A 10,287-nucleotide genomic window follows, 5' to 3' on the forward strand; every position below is an offset into this window, starting at 1 on the left:
TACCACCTTGTTACTGAGAAATATATTTTAGCCATTCAGTACACAAGCTATTTATTAGTAAATTGCAGGGTAGCGCTGACCAGTTCTTGTGCTGTTGAATGTTTCTGTGAACAATCGCGTCTCTACATGTGTTTGTTTGCTCATGCTTCAACGAAGGCAATGCATTACATTTACATTTATGCTTTTAGCAGACACTTTTATCCAAACCAACTTAAAAAAAATAAAAATTAATTCAGAGGAAAACATTAATTCAGAACAGTAATTTAAATTGGTTTGAACTGCCTGTGCATTAAACAGTTTTAATGCACACCTTCCATTCAGTGTGAATTGAATATTCAGCAGACCATGGTATAATTAATGAAATTTGAATGTCAAATTATAATAAATTTAAAAGAAAGTTGTTAAACTTACAGTTGTTAAATAAACTATGATTTGACAATTAAAGTCTGGGTGAAGCTTGAATAATTGATTCTCAAAAATATCTTAAAGGGGTGGTTAGCTGTTTTTTTTTTTTCTAGGCTTGATTGTGTTTATGGGGTGCAGTCTAAAGCCTCGTACACACCCGCACGATTATTGTGCGCGCTTATCGCTGACGTTTTTCGACGCGTCTTTTGTGTTCATACCCAAGCGATTTTCGCTGGCGATGAGCCGAGTGAACGTGCAAATTCACTCCCTGACATTAGATGGCGCTTAATAAAAAACAGAAATACATCGAATCCTACTTGATCTGCAATTCCTCTCCATAACAACTCCCTCTTATCAAGATTTTTGTAGTCGCTGTCGCGTTTGTCATAAAGCCCTTTGTATTCAGACACCAATGAGACCAGCAGTTCTTCATTCATCTTGCCTTAATGCATTTTCTTGCCCTGCGTCTCAATGTTCATACTATCCATCCTTAATAGTATGTGAGATTAGAATAAGTGTGTCCCAAAGCATAGTATGTTGAAAAGAGTATGCCAAAAGTCCCCGGATGGTCTACTATTTCAGGTCGATTTTTGAAGTGTGGATCCGTGCACACTCTAATGGCTAATATTGCCCACAATCCATTGCGCTTTGGTGAAGGATTCTGTCCAGAACTACAAACACGAATAAAACGCGTTAAAAAACTACAAACATGGCGGATGTGCGTGACCTGCGGTTAGGTAGAGAGGCTTACAAAAAGGAGTTTGAGTTACTAATATTCAACATTTAACCTGGTAAAAAATATTTATTTAATGTCATCTGTGTTATATTTCATCTACAACAGAAATGTAAACTTTTATAAACATCCGTTTGGTCGTTAACTTTTAAATGCATCATTATGCATAAAATATGAGCAGAGTTCTCGGCATGAAAGACCCGCGACTGGCAGATACGGTAGGAAGTTAAATGAAATGCAATGCAATGTGGAGGATGTTAACTGTGACAAGATGATTGACAGGTGAGTTTACAGTGACAAGGGTGCGTGTATCTATGCGACAGAGCGTCCATTAAAGACACAGTTGTGTGACGTGATAGTGTGTCCCAAAGTTTGCCTACTCTTCTACTACACACTCAAAAGTGTGTACTTTTTCTTCACCAAAAGAGTACATACTTTAAGGGCGTAGTATAAGTAGGCACATTGAGACGCAGCATTGGTCTACTTACTTCCTATTCGTAGTTAGGTATCAATGTATGCTCCGCAAGACCGTTTTGTGGTTGAGCGCCACCAAGTCGTGTTTTAAGGCCCCGATAATCTTCAAACAAAGTTATTTTTCGTTCTTCGTTTGAGGGCAAAAAGAAGTTCGAAAAGGCTAAGCATATTTTCGAACATTCCGACACCCCGCCCTGCTGGAGCACTAATTTTAGTGGGCGGAGCCGACCGCCGCCATCTTGGCAGCGCGTCACCGCACGTCACTCTCGGATAATCGAAAATGGGCAAAAAGGCGGGACGTGGGTGAAGCTGAAGCGCTAGTTGCTGAAACCACGCCCGTCTATGGTGACAGCAGTGCTGCCGTGCAAAGACAAAACACCATAACTTCGTTTTTGGTTGAAATTATTTATTGATAATTTTGGGACATATATGACCTCCTTTAACATGTGTATAAGTATCTTGGAGAAAAGCCCAGGAGAAACCAAGGCAGAACACAGTATCATCAATTACCGCTCTTTGACTTTGTTTTAGATCACTCAAATGAAGTTACGGTATTCTGCCTTTGTTTTACTGTACATTAAAGTCTGCCGCGTTTAAATTACGGTGTAACTTGTGTACTTTCATACATCTGTCGGCACTTCTTTAGACAAACAAATTAGATAGATCGCGATCTAACAAACTGCTCCATATAACAAAGCACTGTAAACAAGCAACGACTAGATAACTTGGCAACAATAATTAATCGTAAATAATCTTTAAAGTTTTTTTTTTCTTTTTATAATGCAGATGCCAGCTCTCAGTCTAGGGCTGTCCACTTCTGCATGTGTGAGGAGTCGAATGCCATGACAGCGTATCACATAAAATCAGTTAGGCTACTGTTCGCAATTAAATCCGTTTCCTACCTTTACTTGTAAAACATTGCAATGAACGTCATCGGAGATGTTTAATTCACAATCATTCGGAGCATTATTCCTGCTCTCAGTCTAGGGCTGTCCACTTCTGCATGTGTGAGGAGTCGAATGCCATGACAGCGTATCACATAAAATCAGTTAGGCTACTGTTCGCAATTAAATCCGTTTCCTACCTTTACTTGTAAAACATTGCAATGAACGTCATCGGAGATGTTTAATTCACAATCATTCTGAGCATTATCCCTGCTGGCGTTCACATCAATCCACAAGTCGTTCTTAGGTTAAGCTGTTTTCATTCAGTTTGATGTAAAAACAATAGGCTAAGTATGTATTGCATCCTTTAATGTTAGCGAACATTGCAAATAAATTGGTTGCAAAACGTGGTTGTATCCACTCACGTTTAACTTTTTGTCTGGTTGTTACGGTCAGAATTTAAAAAAAAATTACATTACTATATGTTATAGCCTAGCCAATGATCACTAGATTTTATTCAGATGTTACTATAATGATTCTGTAAATGGTGATCAGCACCCAAATACTGTATATAATGTGGAAGCTACTGCCTTTTGCCTTGGCATGATATCTCACTTTTTGCAGACGGTGCAAAGGCAGAGTACCTACAATAACTTAAAAATAGCGGTAAAAATCAAGCTTGAGATCGTTTTCATTAAAACATCTAATTGCAGATTTCCAGTGTCCAACCCATAATTAATTTTTTTCTGGACAAATAAAAGTCTTTAAAGCCATTTTTCTAAGTTTCACAGTCTAGCGAGTTTCACACTCTGGAGCAGAGCGGCAGTCCACCTGTCACTCAATTGGCCACGCCCTTAATTATGCAGAATTTAAGGCTTAATATAATTTAAACGGATGAGTTATAAAAAAAATTCACCCCATTCACAGTTGTCATGAAGGGCAATATTACCTATATAGACCAAAAGCACTTTTTGTACCAGGCTGTAAAAAATTTTTTCTGCTGTAAAGTTGGGCATTTTAACATGGGGAGTCTATGGGACTGACTCCCTTTTGGAGCCAGCCTCTAGCGGTCAGTCGATGAATTGCAGTTTTAGTCACTTCCGTATTGGCTTCAAGCGAGAGAGACCGATGGCGGCTAAACACAACAACGATGGCGGCTGTGAGAGAAGAATAGTTTTGTAACCATCTGGCAGTAGCATTGATCTATTCAATGGCAAAGAAAAAGAACAAGAACATTAGCATTAAAGTAGTAAAATGTGCTAACTTGTCTTGTTGTTGTTGCTTTTGTTTTTTTTTCATATGGTTTAAATGTATACATTCGTTTAAATTAGTAATTGTAATCTAGGTTTGTGGAATCTGCCATTCATTTGTAATAATGGTTAATGCACTAACAATATGAACTGCTCATGCCATGGGTTATTTTATAGTCTTTTAAGGAGTTTGTCTGTATGACATTTGAATGTCTGTTGCAGATGTTATTTCTATTAAAAATCTAGTGACTTCAATAAATGGTTCATTTTATTTTGTTTTTGTTTATTACTTAACATTGCTATGTTAAAACATCTAAATACACTATTCATTCACTACTCAGCGAAAAGCATTTAGAGCATTAGGTGTCAACATGCAACTTGAAGTTTGGTAGTCAGTCACACCAGTAAAACAAGCCAAAGCAAAAGTAGGCTAGTAGGCATGTGGAGATTACACACATGGACTGGGGTAGTCAACACCTTCAGGGATGGCAGAGTGGAGTCTGCCAAGGGAAAGACACAAGCTCACCAAAAGGGGAAACGTACCATGGAAGAATACACACGTGGGTGTAAGGACCACCTGCCGGACCAACAGCGAAATCCAGAGGCCTGCTTGAATGTATTCTGCGTATAGGCCTTTGACCTGCGCTTCTGCAAAGTTCACTTAATTTATCAGGATTTTGTTTCAATTTTAGTCTAGCTCCGTGTTTAATCTGACTCCAATTCCAAATGATCATTAAATTTGGACTATGTCTAATTAAAAACTGGTCACAGATATCGGTTATGTATTAATTTAGATACTTGATTGTTTTGAATATCCCATACTTTCAATTATTCATTCATCAGGGACCCGATGTTGCAAAAAGTATAGTTTACTTAGTCTTTTCCCATATGACTTGCTAAAATCAGTAATAGACAGAAATAGAGGGTCTCCAATGACATGCCTACTGCTCCATATATTCATGAGTCTTCAGTCTGACCTATCCTGGCTGTAGATTTGAGGTAACATCAGCCTACACATGATCTACTAGTCATAATGATTTCAGAAGAGTTCAGAATATAACATTTTATTTGTCAGGTAAAAAATATACCATACCAATTGCATAATTAAACTCAGTATAAATCCAATTCAGAATTAGGTTCAGTTTCAATTCAGATAAACACAACATCAGTTGCTCAAAGATGAATCTAAGAGTGAGATGCATACCTGACAGCAGAGAGACACACAGCAGCATGTGAGAGTTCATGGGGGGTGTCATTTGCTCTCTTTTAAGATCTCTTCTCCAGATTAGTTTTATTGTTTTGTTGCCTGTCATCTGTTTTGTGAGTTCCTGAAGTTTTGGCTTTCAAAGGGAGATCATTTAATTTTGGGTGGGGCAGTGAGGTGGAGTACAGGGACCCGACTTGGAAGGCATAGTGTCCCGAAGTGGGGTCTGGGTGTGCATTGCAACACCTACCTGGCTCCATGGTTGGACAGGAGGCGCAGGAGAAGGAATAGCATTATCGAACCAGGCCCTACTGCCCATTGGCGAAAGAGGGTGATGAGGATGGCCAGGCATAGCATGACGCAACATCATCCATACCCTCTTGGGACCCAGAGATAGTGGAAACTGCTCTTTTTTTGAAACTTTGGTATGCTGGCAGAAGGGCCAGCTGCGGAACAAAAAGAAAAGAAAACAAAGGACTCTCCACCCACCTCTCCTCCGGGGTGGGAAGTGGTGCGATCACCATCTCCCGAAGAGCTGTCCCTTCCATCTCTGGGTCGCCCGTCTTGCTCTCACGCTTGCTGCCCGGTTACCTGCCTTCCCTGCATCCAGCTCCCTGCTATTGCCTAGATCAGGGGTTTTCAAACTTTTTTTCAGCCAAACCCCTTTGACCTAAATTATGTACTTGAAGTACCCCACTGAGATTTTAAGTAAATATTTCAATTATTTAATGGCACATTTGCATGTTTAACTTTAAAAACATTTATTTTTTTTATCAGTTTTAAAGTTTTTTAGTATATGTAGTATTTACAAAGCTATTGTTATATTACACTCAACAAATTATAAAAATTAATATTACTGTAATTTACAATGTAATTATTACATTTTTTTTCCCACAAGAATTTATTTTTTATACAGGGTTTCCCAAAAAGAGAATAATTTTTATACATTTAAGATTTTACATTTACATCACATTTGTATAAACCTGTAACATTTCTTTGCAAAAACGTTTTAATTATTATTTTTTTTAAATTAATTCGTTAATGGTATTAATTCGTAGGCATACCGTGTACCCAGGGATTGAAATTAACTTTTTCACTCACCAGCCAATTTGGCTAATACATTTTTAAGTTACCGGCCATTCATAACTTCTACTAGCCAAAAAAAACAAAGCGACCGTTGCAAATCATTTTGTCAGTACTAGGGGTGTGCGATATTGACAAAAAATATCTCAATATTTTCTGGGATTTTATCGAACTAGGGGTGTGCAATATTGACAAAAAAATTATATCTCAACATTTTCTGGGATTTTATCAATAAAGATAATTAGATGATATTTTGCTGAGTGTGTTATTGTCAGACTCTGTTCCATGTTTTGTCTGTGTCTTGCTCCCCAGGTGTTCCTTTCCCATGTTTAATTTGTCCCAGGTGTTCCCCATGATGGTTCATTGATCCCAGGTGTGTCTCGTCATCCCCTCCTCCTGTGTGTATTTAAAGTGTTCCCAGTCCCTAGTTCTCTGTCCGCTGTTGAACGTCTTCCTGTGAACGTCTTCCTGTGTTCGTCTCCCTTGGTTCATGCAAATAAAGTCCTGTCAACATATTCTCCAGCGTCTCCTCGTCCCTCGTGTGTGTGCAACGTGACAGTTATTGTGCTGATATCTTAAGGACTGCCGTGGACAGCTGACTCCTAAAGTTTTGATATTCTTCATATTTTGTGTGGCGGTCAGTTCACAGCAGTGATATAAATTCATCTTTTCCAATAAGTTTAAATTGATTTTTACCTTTTATGGACATTTTTACCTTTTATAAAGCAGGGGCAATTCTAGGATTTCTTTTAATGGGATGGCTCAGGGGGGACCAAGAACCAGTCAGGGGGGGCCCATGGGAAAAGTAATGTGCCCCAACACAAGTGGGATGACATAAAAATGGCATTGCACAAGTGCCTGGACAACTCCTCTCTCTTTTTATAAATAAAAAAAACACTGAAACAGACAATTGTTCTCAATTTCTTTTATTGTCCAAACAGACTGTGTGTGTCTTGTGAACCTTTTGTAAAAATTGTTCATGTTCTGACTTTCACCTGTTGCTGCAGATAGAAGGCTGCTGGTGTAGTCCTCAATGGTCGGCTCTGACCTGTGCTGCCAGGTTCAGGGCTGCTAATTTGCTGGCCAACTTGGCCCTGCTTAGTGGACTGGCTCTGACTTGCACTGCACTGTATCTACCTGTCTTTGACATGGTTTCATGTCAGGCACTGCTGTGCCTGACTTTTGTCCCCTTTTCATTTTTTTCCACAAAATTCTGTCTAAAATAAAAAAACAATTTAATAATCAATATTACACAAATAGTATAATATTAATTATTATTAATAGCCATATTCTCATCTGATTAAAGAAAAAATCATTTAAATGTAAAGCTGTTTTTGGACATTGCAAACGAAAATAAAAAATATAAGACTACCACGCAAAAACTGTTTATTCAATACAAACAGGTGTTTACTGTTCTACATCTTAAAATTCCAAGAGTCAGAACGCTAACATTATTAAAACCCCATATTTTAGCGTTTACCACGTTACTGCAGACTATTTGGGAAAGTGATTGTGCCTTTAATCTTTGAAACAACAGGAAAAAACGTAACATAACGATTTCTATTTTAAGCGGTACTGGTTCCGAGGCACAGAAGAGGATCTAGATAGGTAAGGGGACTCCACCTCTTTTGCGGTATTGGGAGTCTCAACCAAATTACCGAGATGGTCATCTTCCCACAGTGGGAAAATGACTCGTCCATGAAAACATCCTGTAAGCTGCATTTATACCCAGGCCGCGAGGTGGAGCGCCAGACGCGAAACGCGCAAGCCAGTGTGCATTGCCTCCTTGATTTTACACTGAAAGGTGATGGGCTCTCAGGTAAGATCCCAATTTGTTGGTATATTCTGACGCGACGTCAAACGTGACCAACTGAAAGGGAACCATAATTCATAATTGAGCACCAATGAAAATCAGCATATTAGAATGATTTCTGAAGGATCATGTGACAGTGAAGACTGGAGTAATGATGCTGAAAATTCAGCTTTGCTATCACTGGAATAAATTACATTTTAAAATGTATTCAGATCGAACATAGTTATTTCAAATTGTAATAATAATCACAATATTACTGTTTTTACTTTTGATTAAATAAATGCATCCTTGGTGAGCATAAGAGATTTCATTAAAACATTTTAAGATCATGTTTTTACATTTTTGATAAGTAAAATTTAAAAATAACAAAAATCCACTTAAGTGGTTAAATGCTTGCTGAGGCATTCTTCCTCAGCAAGATGTTTAACTGGGCTGCATTCTGTTCTTAAATCTTATATGCTTCAAAATCTCAGAAAGCCTCTACGTATATATTAAGTGCACATTCTGTGAACTCCCTGACAAGTTTGGCTAAAGCACGCTCTCTATGTTTTCATGTATTGTGTATGCAGACATGCTGCATTTTAACCAGCTCCTGTAAGTCCTCCTTTCCCAGTGCTTCTCCAAACAGCAAATGCAAGGATTCTGCAAATGTTGCATTATTTAAAATGCCTGCTAAGCAATGTAATCTCATGACATCTTATGGAATTGTATCTTATGATTGAATTTCTTTATTTTTTGCATGAAAATATCAGGCCTAATCTTACATGAAACTTTAAAGTCGTAAGACTACAGGCTATTAAAATTTAAAAGACTTGTCTGTGTCTCTACAAAGGTGTAAAATAATTAAAACAACCACTAGAGGGCGCAATGGTATTGCATTTCGAGTTTGAATGAATCGTGGTGTGCATTTAGAATCAACTGTGAATCACTATTCTGCATACAAATATTGATTTTTATGTCTCAATATATATTTGAGTGCTTTACATGTCTTTGGTCATCAAGCTGGCTGATAATCGTACATTAAACAAAGCTGAATAAAAGAGCAATGTTTGCCCATTCATGATCAAGTGTATGTGAGAATATGATGATCACTTGCAGCTTGATGAAGTGGAATGAGAGCCCAGCTGTTGATTAGGAAGGAAAGAGGAATTCATTACAAGCTAATTATGTGTCATCTAAGCTGTAATTGTGGCTGATCAATCCATAAATGCATACATAATCCTGTTCTGTCTATTACACATGCTTTTCCACTTTCATTTTCCATAAAATATGGCAGGACAGTAAGAGCTGGAACATATAACATGTGAATGACCTCAATCAACAATGGAAATCAGGCACAGGGATCAATAGAGAAATTGATCATATAATTTAGGCTCTGTTGGACTGCCAGTTTCAGCTCTACAGTATTAAATTATGTATGGTACTTGATGTTATTTCTAGCCTACAGTGTATGACTACTAAAACATTTTGAGTCACAATGCGCATATTAAAGTTTCATAATTTCACTATTCAGCACTTTTGAATTTATTATTATTATTATTATTATTACTTAGTAAGGGCTAAAATACAATCAATTGTTTTTTTTGGTAATTTTTAATTCCATCCGTGTTATCTTAAGGTTTCCGTTAAGAAAAAATTGCTACATTATTGACAACACTTTTTTTTGCCAACAATATTTGGCCTAAATTTTGCTAATGTGACCGCACATGAACACTTCAAGAGAATTTTTAATGTTGAAATTCACTAAGAAATGTAGTTTTCATTGCAGTCGATAACTTAGATGCAAGATACCCCTAGTTGTGCTTGTAATGAAACAAAAGAGTTTGCATTGGCAAATGAGAAATAGTGCTGATTTCACATTAGCAAAATTTTGACAAAGAAAGAACAATCCAAAGTTAATAGTGTGTGTGAGTGATGTGTGAGCTGTGCTTCATACACAAGTCACTTTCAAACCAAGCAGCTTTCTGTTGGTCATCATGGTGAATCTGCATAATAAACTTGAACCCGTTGTGAAATCTGCATGTGGAAACCCTTCACCCTCATGCAAAGTGTCACACCCCTGTGGACTGTTGATTGTGGTTTCTCCCTCTGTGTCCTTATTTGGTTGTTCCTGTTCTCATTATTAGTTAATCACCTCATTGTGCTCACCTGTCTGCCCCTCGTTATCTGCCCTATATCAGTTGTGAATGTGACCCCGAGTGTGTGTGTCTCACCTACCTGAATCGAACTTGTTGTGTCTACATTAAAAATCATTATTGCAATCCTTGTCGTCCTGCCTGCCTCCACACACCGTGAGCGTGACAGAATAACCGTCCCCAAGTAAAGTATAGCGGCGTCTTTCCCCTCGTTTGTTTTTCCGGTTTTTGACAGTTTTTATTTTCGTTATGGATTACCCTGCCTTCCAAATCCTCCTGCTGGAGCAGGGGGAACGCTCTCTTGAG

The sequence above is a fragment of the Sinocyclocheilus anshuiensis genome, unplaced genomic scaffold (genome assembly GCF_001515605.1).
Source record: "Sinocyclocheilus anshuiensis isolate Anshui unplaced genomic scaffold, SAMN03320099.WGS_v1.1 scaffold2507, whole genome shotgun sequence".
Classification (NCBI taxonomy): domain Eukaryota; kingdom Metazoa; phylum Chordata; class Actinopteri; order Cypriniformes; family Cyprinidae; genus Sinocyclocheilus; species Sinocyclocheilus anshuiensis.